This window comes from Stylophora pistillata, chromosome 4 (assembly GCF_964205215.1).
Source record: "Stylophora pistillata chromosome 4, jaStyPist1.2, whole genome shotgun sequence".
Taxonomy (NCBI): domain Eukaryota; kingdom Metazoa; phylum Cnidaria; class Anthozoa; order Scleractinia; family Pocilloporidae; genus Stylophora; species Stylophora pistillata.
In genome coordinates this window covers 41,870,952-41,893,254 of record NC_142522.1, presented here as the reverse complement: position 1 = coordinate 41,893,254, position 22,303 = coordinate 41,870,952, and positions in this window count along the sequence as shown.

The window sequence follows — 22,303 nt, the reverse complement described above, 5'->3', positions numbered from 1 at the left end:
GTTTCCCCTTTGAGGATTTTCGTCTTTGCATCCGTCATAATAATTCAAGTTACGGTGCTTGGCATATTTCCAAACCTTTGTTTTGTTCTTTTTGCTGCTACTAGACTGCTCCCTTTTTCCGAAATTCCCTTTCAGTGAACGAAAAAAAGCTAGACATTGGCAGATGGCGGGACGGCTTTAGCTAATTTCCATGCTATAGACTTTGACAGAGCCGCCCATCCAATAAATGTCAGCTTGCGTTGTATCCGAACTTTATTACAATTTTTCTATTCTTAGATAGATCATGAAGTACCGATCTCTCATGTTTAACGGACATCAACTCACCAAGTGTGAATATTAGGCCAGCGTCAACGTTAACTCCAAAAGTAGTGAAAGGCCATGGAGAAAATTTCCATTTTTTGTCTTATCGCACTAGCCTGTGAAGAATACAAGAAGTAAAATGGTTTAAACCCAGGAGTCATGTTTGATGGTGTGAGTCAGCTCTTCCGGGTGAGATTGGTACTGGGGATTGTTGGCCGTGGTAAAAGCTGACTTTTCGGACATCTTCGTACTTCGAAGTCTCCATCTGAGTTGAGTCCCGTCAATACATATTGACTTCCGCTGAGATTGTCACGTCGAAACCGCAATCCATTTAGGGACTACTCTCACGTGGGTGATCGGACCTCTCGATATGAGAATGCAAGTATTGACCTTATTGTGGCTTTTAATATTTGAAAAACATTTGCAACATTGAAAACATTTTTTTTTTGAGTCACTTACAAACCAATTGAGGTAATGCAAAAAGGAAATGATAGAGAAAAGGAACAAAAGCATTAGCTCCGAGAGGTTTTTCCCTTGAGTGATCCTAACTTGTTATGGGCAACAACTAACATCTGTTCACGCGCTTGTTCATTAGGTATTTCGAAGAAATGTATATTTTGGGCGGGTAAGAATCGATCACCGGTTTGGGCAAGAACCGATTAAAACATGGGTAGAAATCAACTGCATTTGGTTACGAAACGACTGTGAGCACAAGAAGACCGGATCGGATACTATTTTTTATGCCCCCGTTGAGTTAAGCCTTGATTTATGACACAAAAGAAAAAAAGACAAGAGAAAAAGAAGCATCAGGTCCAAGCAGTCTTTCAAAATGACTTTTTTTTTTTGCTCTCCTAGGTCAAGGTAAGCCTTTAAAATTAAACTTCCCGTGCTTACGTGTAAGCAACATTAGACTGAACACTTAACAATCTGGAACATAACGAAAATAAAGTAAGGTTTTTGCCTTCAAGCTGAAAAAAGAAAAAAACAAAACCTGTGTGGTTTCTACTGTAAAGGGGGAAACGTATCGAGGGATTTTCTCCTGTCGCTACCTCCACTTTCTAACAATCAACAACCGCTAGAATTGTTCCTAAGCGAGTGAGTGCGTTGATTCCATGCTTACTGTAACTAATTAACTGTACATTGTAAGAAATAGACAACTTGTTTGAGAAACATGTTTCGGCATGCTTATGCCATCTTCAATCAATGAGTAACAGAACGTGAGTAATTATATAACAGGCAAGTAGATGAATAGAATATTTACAGTATGATGTAATACAAAAGCGGGTACTAATTACAACGTGACACCAAACATCAAAGGTGTGAACTAAGACGCTAGAAAAGTGTTATAATGCTGTAACTGTTTGTTAAGTTCAGGTTTGATCTTATTTATATAAAAAAGCTTCTTATTTATATAAAAAAGCTTCTTTGAGATTTAAATCAATTGAGTTGTTAGCAGAATCCACAACAATAAAGTAAGAAAGGGAGTATTTGTTCTTACCAGAAGGAGACGTGTTGAAATGTTTTAAAAATATGCGAGTTTTTATCACTTTCCGTGTGCTCCTTTACCCTAGTAGAGAAGTGGCCCCTAGTTTCGCCAATATAACGGGAATTACATCCCGCACAAGAAAATTAATGAACTAACATGGATTTTAGAGCATCAGGAGTACGATCTTTAACACTGAACATGTTTTTAATTTTCAAAGAAGTGAAAACTAGTTTGATGTTTAGGTCCGATTTACAAAAGCACTTAGTGAGTTGTCGGAGTTTGAGGTTTGCTATTTTAGAATAATAGCCGACAAAAGGGAGTTTAAAGTGACCTGTATTATTGTCATCAATGTTCCGGCTATTTTGAGAGGTGGACCCGTCAAAATACCGCTTGAAAGCTCCTTCGATAATATGCGAAGGAAAAGAATCAGATTTTAAAGTGTCGGAAAGTTTCTTGAGATCGTTTTGACAGCCGGAAGAGGTGTTGTTGATTTTTAGATACGGTCAATAAGAGTTCGGATATTGCGAATTTAGTAGCATGATGGAATAAAACTAAAGAAATTTGTTAGGAGACCAGTGTAGGTTTTTTTATGAAAAACTGAAAAAACACAATCATTCGAATAGTTGTCAATAAATATATCAAGAAAGGAGAGTTTACCATCATTCTCTTTTTCGAAAGTGAATTTTATGTTATGGTGCCGTGAATTAATGTAATAAAAAAATGACATTGCATCCTGTTCATTGTGGAAGACACAGAAGGTGTCGTCTACTATAAAGTAGAAGGCGAGTCAACTGGTTAAAATTATTTAGCCATGTTTCCTCGTGGAAACCAAGAAAAAGCTTAGCTCAAGATCAAACCTGAACTTAACAAACAATTACAGCATTATAACACTTTTTTAGCGTTTTAGTTCACACCTTTGATGTTTGGTATCACGTTGTAATTAGTACCCACTTTTGTATTACATCATACTGTAAGTATTTTATTCATCTGCTTGTCTGTTATATAATTACTCACGTTCTGTTACTCATTGATTGAAGATGGCAGAGGCATGCCGAAACATGTCTCTCAAAAAAGTTGTCTATTTCTTACAATATTTATCATACTTGCTACCACTACGACCTTATGGAAATAGAAGTTAGTTATAAAGGAAGAATTTAGGTAAAGTTGTGTGTTTTCAACTCGAGGCGAGTTGTATTTGTGTTTGATTGTTTTAATTGGTACAACTTGCCTAGTGTCGCTTTCTCTCGCGTTCTCTCTTCTCCGCACGTTGAACACTTGATGCGCGTCCACCCTTCAGACGTTTGTGAGAAAAAAAGCGTTGGAATGGCGCCAGGCTTAAGCGATTTCTTTGAATTACTAGACCCTATTAATCTTACTTCCATGAGATAAGACTCTTCGAAACAATGCTCTTCGAAGTGCTTCGAACACAGACGTGGATCTTTGGGCAAGGATGTCCTTCCAACAGCATGAATCCAAGCTCGTCGAATCGCTGCATCATTTGGAAGTTTTTGTAAACGAATTTTGGGCTAGTTTTCCTTGTTTTTAGCTTGAATATTACAATCAAACGCAACGCAATGCCGCATTTTGCCGCCAATTTTACCGAGGGTAATGGAATCGAGCAACCATGTTACATCATTAACCGCCTCCCGGTTAGCTCAATTGGTCAGAGCGCTGGATTGTTGTGCGGGAGGTCGAGGTCGAAGGTTCGAGCCCCGGCCGGACCAACACTCCAGGTCTTAAAATAACTGAGGAGAATGCGCTACCTTTCTATAATATCAAGAAATGGATAGACACTCTAGTCTTCTCGGATAACGACGAATAAACTGTAGGTACCGTCTCCTGCATCTATTAATTAGTTAATTTGGTTAGGCAGGGGACGTTAAAGAACCCACTCACGATATCACTGTGATGTGGACTGGCCTGTTTACTGGGAACTGGGGGGAGGGGGGCATCTTCAAATACGTTTACTTCGATTGTTTGTAAACTGCTGATGTAGTCCGGCCAAAGTCCCCCGAAAAGTGTTGTGATGCGCATTTGATCATATCCACATGTTAATTTGCGCAATATAAATATTAAATTATTATTAGATTATTATTATTATTATTATTATTACATCATCAACCCAGAGAGCCTTGCGCGCCGATCAAAAGGGCGATTGCGGGACGTTCGCAATGGTCACGATGGCCTTCTTTGAGAGGCCAAAACAAAAAATCTAAGCAGGGAGAATTTTTTTCTGTTCGAAAAATCTTCTTTTGGACACTTATAGAGCATTTTAAGCGATATCTTTGAAAACAGTGAAGGATCCTTTTAAGAGTTTGTATTTTAATTCTAAACTGACAGTATTCAAATAAAAATTACAAAGAAACGGAAACCTTCTCTTTAAAGCAAAATGATTTACATGGACATATTTCTATTTCGAATTTGAAAAAGCAGGTTCAATAAACTTTCGGCCATTAAAAGTAGGGAACTTAGGTGATAATTCACAGCCCTGGTATGAAGAATATCTTAATTACAGTAGCACAGCCTAGGAAATAAGAGTGGAAAAGCAATTAAAAGTTTCTGCTTATCTATTCAAGGTTGGTGTGGAAACTATCGTATGAAAGGAATTTAAAATTACGAGACAGTATAAACTCAGCTGCCAACTACCATGAGAACTAATTTTGCCAGAAAGACCCTTAACACTCTTATTTACCAAATTTTTCGCTAGAATTGAACACGAAAAATACCTAGAGGCCGGCTGTACAATTTGACTTGGCTATTCAAAATTACTTGTGGCTTTCTAGATTTTTAAAACATCGCAATGAAAGAAACTCGCATGAATTGTGAACGCTAAAATTCCGAAAACAAGGAATACATATGCTTAAACTTCTACAGGGAAAGATCACAAAATTTTCCCGTAACATCTGGTCAAGCCGAATGCCGTGTTTCTGGGATTAAGCTCTGCAACTTGCCAGCAGGAGGTTTCCCTAAACTTGTTTGATGATCTATATGAGTTAGGGAAGTTTCTCAATAGATTGAACTGAACTTTGTAGGTGGTGATTCCTGTAACCCAAACTAAGACATATGAAGGCATCTCTGGACCCATTAAACCTCACCTTGAGGTATCGTAATCATCAAATCTAAGTTTTGTGGCTGTAGGTAAGGGACTCATCATCATTTATTGTGGAAGGGTAGAGGTGTGGGGGGGGGGGGGGGGAGTCGGAGGGTTTTACTATGTTTTGATAAAATTCCCTTGTTGCTCCCACCTGTCTCCTGATTACCTCTGACACATTCTATGATCCACCAGAATTTCTGGCGGTCAATTCTCTATTTTTGTCACAATTGGCATGATCCTATTTAAAGACTCTGTGAGTGGCTCATGTTACCAAGTACTTCATGCTAAACAGAGCGTTATCCTGTATTTTAGTATCTAGTAAAACTGGAACGACCCGAGATATTTATAAAAACACGTTGTTTTCCTTCCAACACTGCCCCTATCCATTTTGTGCTGACTGATTAGCGGGTTTTTTCGCCAAAGAAAAAACTATGTTGGCAGAGGCATAGTTTATGAAATTCAACTAACAACTCCCTGCATAAAGAACGTCCACCAAGCTAAAGATTTCAGACCACTTCTTTGCATTTTACTTTTCTTTGATAAATCATAGCCACTGAATGTTGTCAATAAATGGACAGAGAATATCATCATAAAAAAAAATTTCGATAGCTGTATTCTTAAATGGATGTAGAGTCGAAGACAGAGGCAAAATCTTTACTAGCATTTTGGCTCCCTTTAAAGGCATTTTGGCGGCTCCGTGTTCGATTTTATCCATAATCCACCTGATAATCCATGAATTTTCTCCTTAACACGCTGCAGTTTTTCTCCTAATGGTTTCCTTTTACACCGTCAATGGACTTAGTTCGCTGCTTTGTGCGAGAAGAACTTCGTGTGCGTCAAACCCGATACGAATACCTTAGAATTATCAAATTGGCAAAAACACACAGCACACAGCCGAACAAGAAAAAGCTATTTCCCTGTGATTTCTTTCCGCTTTAAAATTCCTGGAAGATTTCCAAAACCTCAGTACATATTTTAGAAGTATCACTTACTCCAAAGATCGAAGAAAATCCCAAACAATGTAAAATTTCCTTTCCATATTATGAGCGGACCCTCGCGTGTAAGCGTATAAACTAAAAAAAAACATCTAAACAAACAGAAATAAATGACTACATAGGCCACAAATGTAACCTCCCCTCAAGCTCTAGAGCAACAGCCCAAGAAGTTAGCCAAAGCGACTTTTGAAATATCTTATCACACCCAAGTTTTGTGCCAAGTTTCAGCCAAATCAGTTGACCATCAGTTCTGGCCCCTGAAACACTTTCTCAGACAGGGACACTTAATATCTTAATCACGGACTTCTTATGGCCGACGTAGTAATTACGTGGAAATGCTTTGATAAAGTCGATATCATCATTATAAGTTATTGTTATTATTACCACAGTAATCATTATCGCTGTTATTACTAATGTCATCATCATCATCATTATTTACTTTCGTAGATAAACTGTGAAGAAATCCAGCCTACATTGAACTGAAAATAAACTCAACGGAAAAAGCCTAGAAAAGTGAACACTCGTGAAACCGCACACAGACTCATTTAATTTGATTAAGTTAGTGATTATCTGATTTAACACGCCGGGAGTGGTTTTGTGATATATATCGACCTCCCGCACAACACAATCCGGCGCTCTAACCAATTGAGCTAACCGGGAGGCGGTTGTCTTCTTATGTGTAAGGTTGTTTAAAGCGTGCCGGAACACATACAGAAAAAAATTCAAATCCAATGAGAGTGTCAGGAATGGATATATTCACGTGATTTAATCTGTGAGATACTAACACCATTATATTTTATATTACTGTTCTCGGGTTTCTTCACAGTAACAAGATCAAGCAAATAAATGCTCCAGAAGAAGGAACAGTGTATTTCTCGCCAGAAGTATTAATGTAAAGATGAAATAAAATTTTTTTTTTTTTTATTATTAATCTGGAAACTCGATTTTTAAAGAAGTATTAATTTTTTTTAATTTAAATTGATACCTATTTTTATGTATTTTAATATGAGCGCTGATCCAAAAACGTCCTTTTTTATATGCACATGTGCCCCATCTGAATCGTTCTTTACAATTCTGACCAACAAAGCCGCAGCAAGTGGCGGAGTTGTGGTGTCTCTTGAACATTCGGGCCTCACATGTGATGATTGTCATCCTAATAAAGGGTGGTTCGTATTTAAGAACTCCTTGTTTTGCGTGGCTGGTACCTATAGCGAAGGCAATTGCAGAACATGTCCAGCAGGTAATCCTCCTTTATCGTTTTATTTGTTTATTTATCTTTTGAATTCTCCTGTAGATATAATAATTTCATTAATTGAATTAGTGGAGAAATGATGAAGCAGTATGACGGGATCACTAATTTTAAAAAAATAAATAATTAGTTCAGTGTCCTCAAAAGATTTGGCAAACTTATTTCTACCGAAATTATGCTTCGCCTTTATAAAACGTTTATGTTACCCCATTTTCACTACTGTTTAATGATATGGCACTTTTGTAACTCAGAGGACTCTGTTAGACTGGACACCTTAAATAGACGTATTTTAAGATTTGTTTTAAAGGACTGGGACTCGAACTACGATGATCTTTTAGACAAGGCAGGTGTGTGTGGTTTAGCCAACAGGAGGATACAAAATATGATGATTTGTATATTCAAAAGTCTCCATCTTGGTAAATATCCGTGCTATATGAAACAACTAATCAAGCTAAGATCTACTCTTTACTCACTAAGGGGCACGAATATTTTATCACTTCCTAAGCCGTTTACAACCACATATGGTCTAAATTCTTTCAGCTATTCATCTGTTAAGTATTGGAACTCCCTCCCTGACCACTTTAGAAAGACTGTAGACTATAGCGAATTTAAGAGCAAACTGTCAGTGCACAATTTCTGTTAATATTACATTTATATCACATATTATTATATTAACGATTATTATATTATGATATTATGAATTATTTTTATCTTTTAACCTGTTCTTGCTGTAATTTTAAAGTAAAGTTTATGTATGTATGTATGTATGTATGTATGTATGTATGTTTGTATGTATGTATTTTCTTTAAAATACGACAGAGACGGTCTAGGGGCAATCAATGAACATAAACCGTTCCAGTAAGTTTCTCTATAACCTGTCTAGCGATAGTCAACGTTAAATACTTGTCTCTGCAAGAATCCTACATCTTGAGAAATAAAAACTTTCAAACCCACGTTCAAGAAATTCAACTCAATGAGGTTAATACTAAGTTGATTTCAAAATATAATTTTTTAGTTAAAAAGTTAAAAACTGGTTTTCATTTTTTGAAACACAGATGAGTTGTTCTGAAGTCGAGGTTCGCGCGAAAGTATTCGTGGAAAAAATATTTCAACAAAAATACAAAATGTAACACTATCGTAGAATTTAAAAAGGATTTTCGCTCTTGAATCAGTAGATTGTTCTTATTAAACTTCTTAGAAAGCAATTCATTGCGATCTTTTAATCCACAACCAGGAGACCACTTACGCGGAATCTCTTGCTTTAAAAGTTGCTTTGCGTAATTTGGGAAGCTCTACCAGGCGGTAGATATTGCGTTTGACCCTTTATGAGCTTAGGTATAGCTAGTTTGACCTTCGATATATAAATTTCATCGATTACCTTCCAATCAAAATCTAGTTTAGGAAGGAATTTACATCCAAAAGGACATTCTCATTATAAAGCCGGTGGCTTTTATCAAGATGAAATGGGTCAAGTAAGATGTAAGAATTGTAGCACGGGTACGTCCGTTCCAGAATCGCATCATCCAGCAAAATCTCCCTCTGATTGTTTTGCGTGTTCATATGGTAAGGATCATACCAAGGTTTACTAATAGGCAATAAGTAATATTGCCGATGCTTACAAAAGTTTAAGTAGATAGTGTATTTCTGTCCCTCTAATTCAGAAAATCAAAGGCATTGGTTTCTTTAGAGCTCTTGATGACCAAAGCTCATTGGGGTTTTCTTCAAGACATTAATTCCGGCGATTAGTGCATAACGACAGGCAAATTTACAGTAAAACAGTATTGTGTTTCCTGTGACGGAAAACAATTAACATTTAGCAGGTGTCCCACTAAGTGCCGTCCACTGACTGATGACCCGGAAGTTTAACCCCTTGACCCCTAAGAGTGACAAGTATCTAATTTCTCCTGACAATATCAGCCCTCAATCGTTCATTCATTAAGGTCAGGAGAATAAAGGAAATAATCGCCAACTTAAGAAACGCTTGATTGTTAAGCAAATTCTCCTGGTCAGCACCTTAGGAAACGTATGGAGAACAGTATGGAGAAGACGCAGGGTTAAGAAAATACTTCTTTCTTGAGAGTTACTTTTCACATTGTAAATTAAGCTTTTCTTCTTCTTCCTTGTTTTAATTCTTTTCTAGTATTTGGGGGGTCAATTTTTTATTACCTTGACACCGATAAATGCCTGTAGATCTTTGAAAAAAAAAATTAAATGAAACCTAAACCCTCTGGCTGCTTGAGCTAGTTATACTCAAATTATAGACCGTCTAACTATTGCAGCGATCGTCTTCTAATGCTTTATCGTGACATTTTGTAATGATAAACGTATTCAATGACTAATTGTTTTTAGTTTTTAGTCTTCCATGAATAGCTTAGCTTGAGATAGTATTATCACCCTCTTCAGAATAAATTTTCCTTCTCTTCCTCCACTGAATAGGAAACTCGTTTGTCACTTTATATTCTAGGCAGGAACAGGTCTGAAAACTACTTACTGAGGAACTTCAGGCTGCCAAGATGACCTTTTTGTTTCATGAGATTTGAGGAACTGATTCTCTAGTACAAAAATGTTTATGTTATTCTATTTACAATGGGACATAACATTTTCTATAACGAGCGAGGTATACAAGGACCATATATAATTTTTTATCTGTTCAAATTTCATCGAATATTTTTTTTAAATAACGTTTGTCGAGTTGTCTTGACAATTAAGCAAGACTTTCTGAGTCAAAATTGAAGGTTAAATTTTATTAAAGTACTCATCGCATTTTGGTAAATTAAAAGTGTCCTTTAACTAAGTTACGTGAGGTTTGGAAACCGATGTTTTTATTCATAAGCAAGGTGTAGTTTATAACGATGCCAATATGCGAATACTACTAATGCAGTGATGTAATACGCTCGGGATTTGCATGCATATATACAGCGTGTGTTTAATTTATTATTTCAGTTCTTTCCGGTTACCACCTTCAATAAACGGATTTCGTTTTAACCACGGTTTACTATACAAAGTTATCTTGGTTTGCTAATTACAATGTAACATTTTTGTGCTTCATATTTGTGAATTTCTTGGAGGAACAAAAAACTAAAGTAGCACAAAGAGACAGAAATATCTCAAGATTTGCAAATCGTTTGAGTCACTTTTGATCAAATTTTAAACCATGAGGACACGAACGTAAATTAACAAATAGAGAAGCCTTGACTGTGCTCTTTTCTCTTGTAAAGCACGCAGGAAGTTTCTAGAGCACATAATAAGTATATGGAAAAACACTCGACTAGGTTTCGTGTCTCTCCCCACCTCTGTTTTGTTTTAAACGCGAAACTATATATACTATAAAAGTGTTAATTGTGTTTGATATTTTTTTGTTTACGTAAGTTTACGATCGAATTGAGAGTGAAAACCTTTAGCACTCAGACTGTCCATTTCGTTCCCCCTTTGAGGGTTTTCGTCTCTACATCCGTCATAATAATGCAAGTTACGGCGCTTGACATGTTTACAAACCTTTGTTTTGTTATTCGGTTGCTACTTGCCTACCTGCTTATTCCGAAATTTCTCTTTCAATTAACGAAAAAAACCTCAGTAGACGTGGCACAAATTGGCTGATGGCGGGACAGCTTTAGCTCATTTCCGTGCTCTATGATCTGATAGAGCACGCCCTTTCATTCAACCAATGACAGCACGCGTTGTATCAGAACTTTATTATAATATTTGGTAGGTCACCGATCTCCCATGTTTCACGGACATCAACTTACCAGGTGTGATTGTTAGGGCAGCATCAACTAGAGCTCCAAAAGGAATGAAAGGCCATGGAGTAAATTTTAATTTTTTCTGCTTTATCTTACGAGCCTGTCACGAATACAAGAAGTAAAATGGTTTGAACCCAGGAGCCATGTTTGATGGTGTTAGTCTGATCTTCTGGGTGAGATTAGTACTGGGGATTGTTATTGCTGTAACGGCTGGCTTTTCGGAAATCTTCGTACGTCGAAGTCACCATCTGAGTTGAGCCCTGTCAATACATATTGACTTCCGCTAAGATTGTCGCGTCGAAACCTCAATCCATTTAGGGACTACTCTCAGTCGGATGATAGGACTTCACCATCAAAGAATGCGAGCATTGACCTAATTGTGGATTTAAATATTTGAAAACATGTTTTTGAGAGTCAGTCACAAATCAATTGAGGTAATACAGAAAAGAAACAATAGAGAGTAGGCACAAAAGCATTAGCTCAAAAGGGTTTTTCCCTTGAGTGATCCTAACTTGTTTTAGTAATAGTTGACATCTTTTCACGCGCTTGTTCATGAGGTATTTCGAGTAAATGTCTATTTTGGGCGGGTAAGAATCGATCGGCGGTTTGGGTACAAACCGACGCAAACTTGGGTAGAGATCAATTGCATTTGGGTACAAAGCGACCGTGGGCACAAGAAGACCGGATACTTTTTTTTTTATTTTTTTTTTTATGCCGTTGTTGAGTTAAGCCTTGATTTATGACATAATAGAAAGAAAAGACAAAAGAAATGTTGACAAAGACGACGATAATCAAAACGTTTCTGTTGACGGTCATACCATTGAGAAAATGGGGGAAATACGGCTTTTGGGAGTTTAAATCGATGAAAAATTGAGTTTTACTAGTCATATCAGTGATCTATGCTCTAAGGTCAGTCAAAATGTAGGGGTCCTACTGCGGCTACGCAATTTGATACCCTGTAATGCTAAACTATCACTTTACAGGTCTTCAATTCTGCCCCATCTAACTTTCTGTAATCTAGTATGGCACTTTTGTAATGCATCGGATCGGAGAAAGCTTGAGCGGATTCAGGAGCGAGCACTTAGGGCGGTGTACAAAACTAGATCAGCGTCCTATCAAGAACCATTAAGTCGCGCCAAACTACCGATGTTGTACAATCGCCGACTACAAGACATTGCCCCTTTGACGTTAACAAATGGTAAACACCACAGCGTACACTATTGAGTTATGGATGCACGCGGGAGGTTGCTAAGCACGAAAGAAGCGTAAGAGTCGCTCGAGGCGATAGCCGAGAGCGACTCTAGCTTCTTGAGTGCTTAGCAAACCTCCCAAGTGCATCCATAACTCAATAGTGTACGGTGTCTTGTTTACCATTTGTTTTATAACATAACATTGATACACTGTAGCTAAAGAGTTCCCTTTTATTTAACAAATCTTACGTGACCAGAAAAAACAAGCGCGTGCGGAAAAATAGTCTTTGCATTTGCTCACGTCAGCAGCGTACACCCATAGGCAAATGAGGGACGCTAAATTGACCAATCAGAGCGCGCGCTTTACTTTGGTTATGTTATAATTAGAAGTTAAGCATAGTCTCGTACCCGAGAATATTTCTGACTTATTTAATATAAAGAACACGCAGTATACCTTACGGAACAGTGACTTCGAACTGCCAAGATTCGATGCTGTAAGATTTGGCAGGAATTCTATTAAATATATGGGACCTCTCATTTGTTCGAAGTTACCAAGACACCTAAGAACGATAGAAACTCTAATTTCATAAGAAAAAAAAACTTAGAAAAGTCGATCTTTAAACTCTTGTTGAAATTTAAAACTTAATTAAATAACTTTATAATCTTTTTAATTATCTACTGTAAATTACTATTATCCATATATGTAAATGTATTTGACTTTTAAATTTTTTAGTGTCCCCCATTAGCGTATAGCTAAAAGCATAGACACCTAAAAAAAGTTTTTTAATTCATTCATTCATTCATTCACAGAAGCACCAGGTCCAAGCGGTCTTTTAAATTTTAATTCTGTTTTTTTTTTTTTTTTTTCCTCCCATGTTGAGATAAACCTTTAAAAACAAAAATCCCATGCGTACGTGTAAGCTACATCAAACTGAACACTTTGCAATCTAGAACATAACGAAAACAAAGTATGGTTTTTTCCTTCACGTTGAAAAAAGAAAAAAAAGACCTGGTTGGTTTCAACTGTAAAGAGGGAAACGTATCGAGGAATTTTGTCTTGCCGCTACCTCCACTTTCTAATGATCAACCACTGCTAGAGTTGTTCCTAAGTGAGTGAGTGTGTTGATTTTATGTTTACTATAACAAATTAGCTGTACATTCTCATGATTAGCGTTACATCAATAATTTAATCATACGAGGTAATCTGTTCGGTCCTTGATGCCCAACGACTATACCATTTTACTATTTTTCATTCTACTATTTTTCCTCGCACTCAGTCATTAAGTAAATAATCTTTTTTCAGGCTAGAGGTTTATTTTGAGAAATAACGACGCGGAAATTCAGCCTGAGTTTGCAAAACTACATCTGTGATAAGGAAAGTGATAATGATGATTATGATGAGGATAGCAATGAAAATAACCGTAGCATGATGGGGATGACAACGAATAATCGAGCATTTGTATTATGTTTTCTGCTAGATATGGGTCGACAGCAGTAATCATTACAAGAAAGTATCACACTCGTAGTCTTCCCCGTCTTTCGTTTGAATTGCTACGTGAAACTTCACCAGAATTTTATTCTTGCCTCCGGCTCATACTAAAACTCTGAATTAAAACGATGTAACTTTCCCCTCTCCTTTCCGCCATTTTGTTTTGTTGTGCTCTTGCAGCTTCACTGTCAATAGATTTATTTTAACGTCAAACTTTTGAACTCAAATTTTCGCATTCTGCACAGTGTGGAATTAATTGAAGTGTTCTAGTCAGATTAACAAGCTGAAATTGTGCTTTTGTATGTTATTAGGCCTGAAAATTTTGTCTTACAGAGGATGTATTTTCAATAAATATTTGATAAGTAGATGGTGTTTATTTTCTTAATGCTTCCCAGGTCCACCCTATGATACGTCGAGGTTCACACTTTTACCAGGACGGGTGCTTTCCCCTGGGGAGTATTTCGATGCCAGTATCACATATACCCCTGGTAGGTTCCACTCAAAAGCAGCGGGGGGGGGGGGGGGGGTTGGGGGGGGGAGAGGGGAAATGGCCGAGCTAACAGGCCACAAATAACAAATAGAGAGACGGTTTTTTATATCAGCTTACAAATGCTTATCATTACCCCATTGTAACACACATGTAGATAAAGCGAGAAACTCACCCATTTCCCTCCTCCGTCATGTACTTCTAAATCAGCTTTAGAGTTTGAATTTAAATTCGAAAACTGAAAAAAGATGCTCCAGTCTTTCAAATATGACCAATTCCTTGGGCTAAAAAGTGATGTTCAAACACTTACCTTGAGGTTGATATCACCAGCTTTTGAGGACAGGCACTAACAGCTTTCATGCGCAGCAAACTAATATCTTTCGTGTTCCAGCTGTCGACATTCTATACCGCATGATATTTTTCAAAGCCATCTTAAAGAGAGACCGTCATGTTTTTGTCAATAGAGAGGTCGAGTTATCTGGTGAAACCGAATGCCAAGTTTCCGGGATTAAGCTTTACAATTTGACAGCAGGAGGTTTGCCTAAACTTGTTTCATGATCTACATAAGTTAGGAAAGTTTCTTAATAGATGGAACTGAACTTTGTAGATAGTGATTCCTGCTAAAAATGTGCTTAATTTAGTACAGGTTAAAAATCAAGATCGGTTTGTAATGGTATCGTAGTTTGATGACTTTTAACAGAACTGAATACGGTCAAATCAACTTCTCGTTCCATATGCTTAAAATGCCAAATTTGAACAACATTTGAGGCGAACTTCTCTGTACTTACTATTAATCAATCCTGCCATTATTGTTATTTAAGTAAATCGAATGATGTGGCATTAGTTTTCGTTTATAACTGATTTATTTCATAGTTGCAGTAACAAAAACTTGGACATAAGAAGGCATCTATGAACCCATTAAACCTAGCTTTTAGGCATCGTAATCTAAGAATTATGACTGTAAATAAGGGACCGATCATTATTCATCGTAGGGGGACTAGGGTGGTGGAGGGTTTTACTGTGTTTTGATATAATCCTCCTCCCCCCCCCCCCCCACCCCTTACCGGTCACCTGATTACCTCTGTCACATTTTATAATATACCCTCATTGGTAATTTACTGGCGGTCAAATCTCTTGAATTCTTAAATTTTGATCCGAAATGTGAATATTTTTATCATTTTACTTGGTATGATAATATCGTCCCAAGTCAAATGTCCATTAGTTCGTTTTAAATAAGGGATAAAATATATATATATATCTTATTAACCAAGCGCGAGGGCCGTACTGGGAGAATATGGGCCCAAGGTCTTGACAGTACGGACCGAGCGCAGCGAGGTCCGTACAAAAAAGACCGAGGGCCGATATTCTTCCGGTACGATCCCGAGCAAGCTTGGTTAATAAGAGATTTATTATACGACTGAAGTTCAAAGGGACACGTATAATAGCGGTATCATTCGGGACCATTCGGGACAGTGCCCGGTCCAATACTGAGAGAATATTGACCGGCAATAGAGCATTTTGATTGGTTGATTTTCGTTATTGGCCCTCTGACTGTCCGAGTCGTGTAATAATTATGAGATAGTGCTCAATTTTGTTCTGTCCTTTTTTCTTTTTTCCTTTTTCCTGTTAAAATGAGTTTTTTTTTTCACTCTGAAAAAGGAAATAAGAAGCCCAAACTACGCCTTGTTAACCTATGTCAACGTAAAAAAATCGACACAAATGTATCAAAATTGGTAATTGTTCACTAGCTAAAACGAAATGTTCTTCATCCAAATCAGTTACAAAACTCAAAATCTTTTCGATACTCAGTGCACATAAAAAAACTTCAGGGTGTAAACCGTTGTAGCTATCAAGGTATGAATCGTATAAGCGCTTTATACCCTGACGTTTTTTTGCGTTACAATAGTTAAAACTATTTTGAATACTTTGCAGTGATGAAAAATGGGTTTTTAATGGCCCATTTTCAACCGAGATGCCCTGCGCTCCCAGATCATTTTTCATATATGAAAAATACGCTATTTTCCTCGAAGTTGCGGAATCGCTTTGATATCTTCTTCCATCTTACTAATTAGGACTTTCAAAGTTCCATCTTGAATCATGTGCGAACAAAAAACTGTCGTACTATCCATATCAGTAAATAGTTTTTAATTCTTACATGTATGACGGTCAAAAACTTCATTTGAAAAGTTGATGCCGCCGAAGCAGCGGTATAGCGGAAGGCCGCGTCTGCCCGACTCGGCAAAGGTTGTTCGACTTCGAGAGTCTGTGTATGATTTATGGAGGGCAAGGAAAACAACAATGGGCTTCGGTAACACTACAGACAGTGCTTTTGCAGAAATGTTATCGCATTGTTCCTACGATGGAACTAGAGACTCCGAGGAGATTTTTTCGAGGTGAGAATAATTATTTGACTGATTTTTACTTGAGATCCTGAGATATGTATGTAAGCGATCTCATTTGTACAAGTCATTATTCTATAATTGAAATGCGTAAAGTAAATCAGTTTTGGCCAATATTGGTTATTTGTTTATATCTTATTTAGTGTTGAAGCCCAACAATTTCCTTCAACATCAAGTAAGCTTTGTACAAGTTTTATACACAGACTCGATTTATGATTTTTCAGTCTCAAATATTTAGCTGCAATTTTTTTTTACTGTGTTCTTCACCAAATATTTGTTTTTCTTTCTAATAGTGTTTGTGAATGACTATCAGAGTTCGCCATTTAACAATAACGCGATTCCAAAACAAAAACAAACGACTGCAAAGGATCTCGGATGAAAATGGTCCTTTAAATACAGGGGTATTATAACAGAACTTTTGACGAGAAACTCAGACCGACACACCAGAACCAGTCGCTATGGAAAATATAACTTAGTGTGCCCCTCCTATAATAGAAAAACGGAAAGGGGGGCGAACTTTTCAGGCCAGTGGAGCAAACTATGGAACAGCATCCCTTTAGACATTGGAAAGAAAGACTCTATTGGCTCTTTTAAATGTTCTGCTCGAAAATGCTTTTATTCAAGAACTCTTAGCTTAGTTTTTAGTTGTGCATACGCAGATTTAGATTTTTTTTTTTTTTATTATTATCTTATAAGTGTAATGTGAAGGTGTAGTCTGATCGTCCGGGTGAGTGTAGTCCTGAGAAGGACTGTTGTCGGTGGCAGTGACTGACGTTTCGACAACCTGTGCGGAAGTCATCATCAGAGTCAAGTGAGTGATTGTTGTCAGTAGAATGTTCTTATTCCAGTTCGTGTGAAATGATCGGTTGGTTTTGCCGTGATGTTATTGGCTGTGAGACTCAAGTGACGTAAGTCCTTCGTGATTGGTCTGTTTCGGTCTGTCGGTAAAGCTAGGTTGTTCTTTTTCGGTCGTTTGTGATGTTTATGTCGTGAATGAGTCGTTTGTATGGGGCGGGTAGTTGTTGACATCTGTTTAGGGGAGTCTGTTCTAAGTTAGTAAACCAGCTTTCCAGAGTCAGTCGTTGAAAATAGTCAGTGCTGTAGGTTAGGCATTGCGCAGAGTCCCAGTCAATGTTGTGGTTGGTAAGTCGATGGTGTTCAGCAATGTGATTGCTGACATCACCTTTCCTCGTCGCCCGTCTGTGTTCAGTCAGTCTTGTTGTGAGGTTTCTGCCAGTCTCACCGATGTAGGAGGCTTGGCAGTCGGAACAATTGATCTTATAGATCGTTCCCTGTCTGTTCCTCGGTTCGTCTTTGTCTTTAACGTTGGTTAGTAACTGACGTAGTGTGGTGATGGGTTTGTGGGCGACGCGGATATTGAAGGGTAGTAAGATGCGCGAGATGTTTTCGACGAGTTACTGTTGTTATGGACAAAACTGACTATCACGACAAAATGGACGCACTAGTTAACGACAAACGAACCTACGAAGAACTCAAACGTGACCCAACTCCTGCCCTTCAACGTAAACTCAACAGTAAACTACTGACACTCAAGAAAACGAACGCCTTTGACAACCAACGGTACTATCGACTGAGGTGCTCGGTACCACAGCCACCGAAACTCTACGGTTTGCCGAAACTACACAAACCTGGTTTCCCGATGCGACCTATTGTTTCTTTCTGTGGCTCTCCCACATACCAACTATCCAAGTACCTGACGACAATACTACAACCGCTAACCGACAAATCCAGACATAAACTACAATCCACTGAAGACTTCATTAACGCTACCAAGACTGTTCAGATACCTGACGACTACAAGCTAGTGTCATTTGATGTGAAATCACTGTTCACAAGTATTCCACTTCAATTAGCATTACAATGCACTGAGACTGCAATCCGAAAATCTACCGAACCACTACCGCTACCGACAGACGACATCATGGACTTGCTAAACATTTGCCTAACGTCTACTTACTTTCAGTACAACGGTAAACACTACAAACAGTTACACGGCACTGCCATGGGGTCTCCAGTTTCTGTTGTTATAGCAGAAATTGTGATGCAGAACATCGAGGAACGCGCCCTTTCGACTTGCCGACAAACGATACCGCTTTGGTTACGTTACGTTGACGACACATTCACCGCCGTTCGACACGACGAAATTGACGCATTCCACAACCACCTTAACGAACAAAACACTGACATACAGTTTACCAGAGAAGTCGAAGAAAATGGCAAACTTCCTTTTCTAGACTGCCTGGTAAGCCACAACGACAACTCATTACGAACGACAGTTTACAGGAAACCGACACACACCGACAGATTACTAGACGAGTCATCCTACAACCCTACATCACACAAAGCCACAACTATCAGAACTCTAACACGACGCGCACAACTAGTATGTGACTCGACAGACAGCTTATCCGACGAGAACAAATACCTTCACCGTGTTTTTACGAAGAACAACTACAACAACGACTTCATCCGACGAAACACTCACCGACTCACTACCACTACCGAAACAAACGACACCGCAACCCCTACGACTACAGCAACCATACCGTACATAAAAGGCATGTCTGAAAACATCTCGCGCATCTTACTACCCTTCAATATCCGCGTCGCCCACAAACCCATAACCACACTACGTCAGTTACTAACCAACGTTAAAGACAAAGACGAACCGAGGAACAGACAGGGAACGATTTATAAGATCAATTGTTCCGACTGCCAAGCCTCCTACATCGGTGAGACTGGCAGAAACCTCACAACAAGACTGACTGAACACAGACGGGCGACGAGGAAAGGTGATGTCAGCAATCACATTGCTGAACACCATCGACTTACCAACCACAACATTGACTGGGACTCTGCGCAATGCCTAACCTACAGCACTGACTATTTTCAACGACTGACTCTGGAAAGCTGGTTTACTAACTTAGAACAGACTCCCCTAAACAGATGTCAACAACTACCCGCCCCATACAAACGACTCATTCACGACATAAACATCACAAACGACCGAAAAAGAACAACCTAGCTTTACCGACAGACCGAAACAGACCAATCACGAAGGACTTACGTCACTTGAGTCTCACAGCCAATAACATCACGGCAAAACCAACCGATCATTTCACACGAACTGGAATAAGAACATTCTACTGACAACAATCACTCACTTGACTCTGATGATGACTTCCGCACAGGTTGTCGAAACGTCAGTCACTGCCACCGACAACAGTCCTTCTCAGGACTACACTCACCCGGACGATCAGACTACACCTTCACATGTTACCCCCGGGTTCAAACCATTTACTGCATTATAAGTGTAAATAGTTTTTAATTTTTAACCTAGGATAGAGGGCCACTGGTTCCTCAGTTATGTGTTATGTGTTACCCTCTGTAAATAAAGTTGTTACCTACTTGCTCACTTACTTACTAGGGGTCTATCAATAATAATCTTGTTCATTGTGCGGCATCGATGAGTCGAAAATGTTCATGGATAGCATTGCAGAGACAGAAAACTTGTATGGAGAGCACTGTAGACGTGCCTACTTTTAAAATTAAACATTGATATAGGCTGCCCTTAAATTTTAACCGTTTGTAACCTTCTTATTGCAAAAGAAGTTGGTTGCAAAATGAGTTAAAAAATGCGTGAACTTATTATATTAGGGAAGCCAAAATTATGAAAACGAAGCAGTTGAATACAAAATGTAAGTTATCTGAAAACGCCCTTATAAATTCAGCAAATAGCTACAATGAGCTTTCTACCTTAAGGAAAACATCAGACAAATTAAGACAACTTAATGTTAACCTGCGTTTAATGAGGCCATCTTCTTTTCTTGATTGTGAAGTTCTCTGTCAGTTTGTCACAACTGAATTAAATCCCCCGAGATCTTGTTGGTCGGTGAAACTCGATTATACATATTGCATATTAATGACCTTAAATTTCAGATCGTAGCGGAAGATGTTTTTTATGCGTTTTTCCATTCTGGCTCTCTTATGTCCGCATGGGTGCAATGCATAGGGCCCACCTACTTGAAGGCTGCTAATCAACTATTTGAAATTGACACATTTTGACATGATGTGTCCATTTCCCAAATGTTTGGTACCAGACTGTGAAAAAATACTGTTGGTTTAGAGGTTTTTGGTTTTTTGTTTTTGTTTTTGTTTATGTTTTTTTTTTTTTTTTTTTCTAAGAAGGATTTAATTTATCTCGTGGTTAGGTCTAAGGTGTAAATAACTTACGCTCTCCTCCCGGCTATAATTTAGTCTGTTAGTTTGTTGTACAAATAGTGTGTCTTACAAGGAAATTTCACTGATGGGGAAGAGGGAGGGGGGAGACCACGTGCATTTTTGAGTGAAGTTGTTCTTTTTATTGCAAAAAATTTGTCACCTCCTTTCGGCAGAAGTTTGTCACCATAGTAACCGACACGTATCATTCGTTTCAAACTGTACCAGTGAATAATTAGCCACGTCTATAAAGTTGAGTTTCTTATACAACCTCATACAACCAAATCAGCGAATATTCAGAAGTGCTTTGGCTCCCACCTAAAAATGCTGAAAACTCGAAAGCTACAAAAAGTTTGGGCACAATTTATTTTTATATCTATACATATTTTTACTTCAAAGATAATTACTGGATTATAAGCGTACATAATCAGAAGTGGTAGGAAACTCAACTATCAGACTCAAGATGAATTGGATAGCAACAAAAACCTAATGGCTTTTTGAAGTTTTTTCAAAGAATGTTCGCCATAGGACCCTTTCGGGAGGATGAAAAATGTTGTCTATTATCCGGGAAACACCCTTTCAGAAATAGCATGGGTCGGAAAAATTTAAAACATACTATCTAATGGTTTTATTTCTGGAGAAGACAATCTGTAAGGTCAGTTTATTTTACTACATAAACTACCCGAGATTACATATTTTCACGATGCCAACGAGGTAGAATGTGACTAGTTTTTAAGCAGTTCATTGCAGTTAAACTGGTGTTCACCATCCGCTAACCTTCTTTTAAAAGGCCATTCATTTAATGGCCATGTTTTTGAGTCATTCGTGATTCTTAGAGCGGGCCTTAACAAAGCTTCAAATCAAATAGTCTACAGTAGATCTCCGGTGAAACATGTCTCCTTGTTTTTTTACAAATTATAATTAACTTTGAGCTCATTGTATTTATTGAATGACTTTATAACCATTTCCAATTAACAATCAAAAAGCAAATACTGACACGAAGGAATAAATTTATTGATCTTTGGCAAACGTTTTGCTGAAACTTACAATTTAGACCGGCGAGTCACGGAAACTCATAGATGTCTTCGCTAACTTATTAAAATAAATTTAAGGAAACTGTAAATAAGTCGTGGATACATTGCGTTTGAATGAGTTTTGAAGATAATTAACTTCCAATGTGTAGTGTTTAGACATTTCGCTACTGTTATATAGAGTTACCTGTGCTGTACCATGGCGTGCCCGCTGGTGTAGATTAAATAAACCGTTAACTTTATCTGCACTTATCTGGGTATTAACAGGCCATCATTACACAGTGGGTGATTCCTGGATCCATTTGAAACTACTTGGTATTACTTTGAAATACAGGGCCGATGCTGGGTGAATGGTCAGAATTGACACTTTAGCTATCGGTCAGTACAAAATACGGACTGAAAACCGGGTACGAAAGGCAGACTAGGTAGAAAATGCAGACTGGGCACAGAATGCAGACTAGAAATTTTGAAAAATGTTATTTCCCCTGATACATTGATAACATATGTCAGTAATCTTACAACTTACCGAGTGTCTCGCAATAGCCTTGTAGTAATCACTTTCATGATCATTTACACTATTTCGGAATATTCCTTGCCCGTTTCC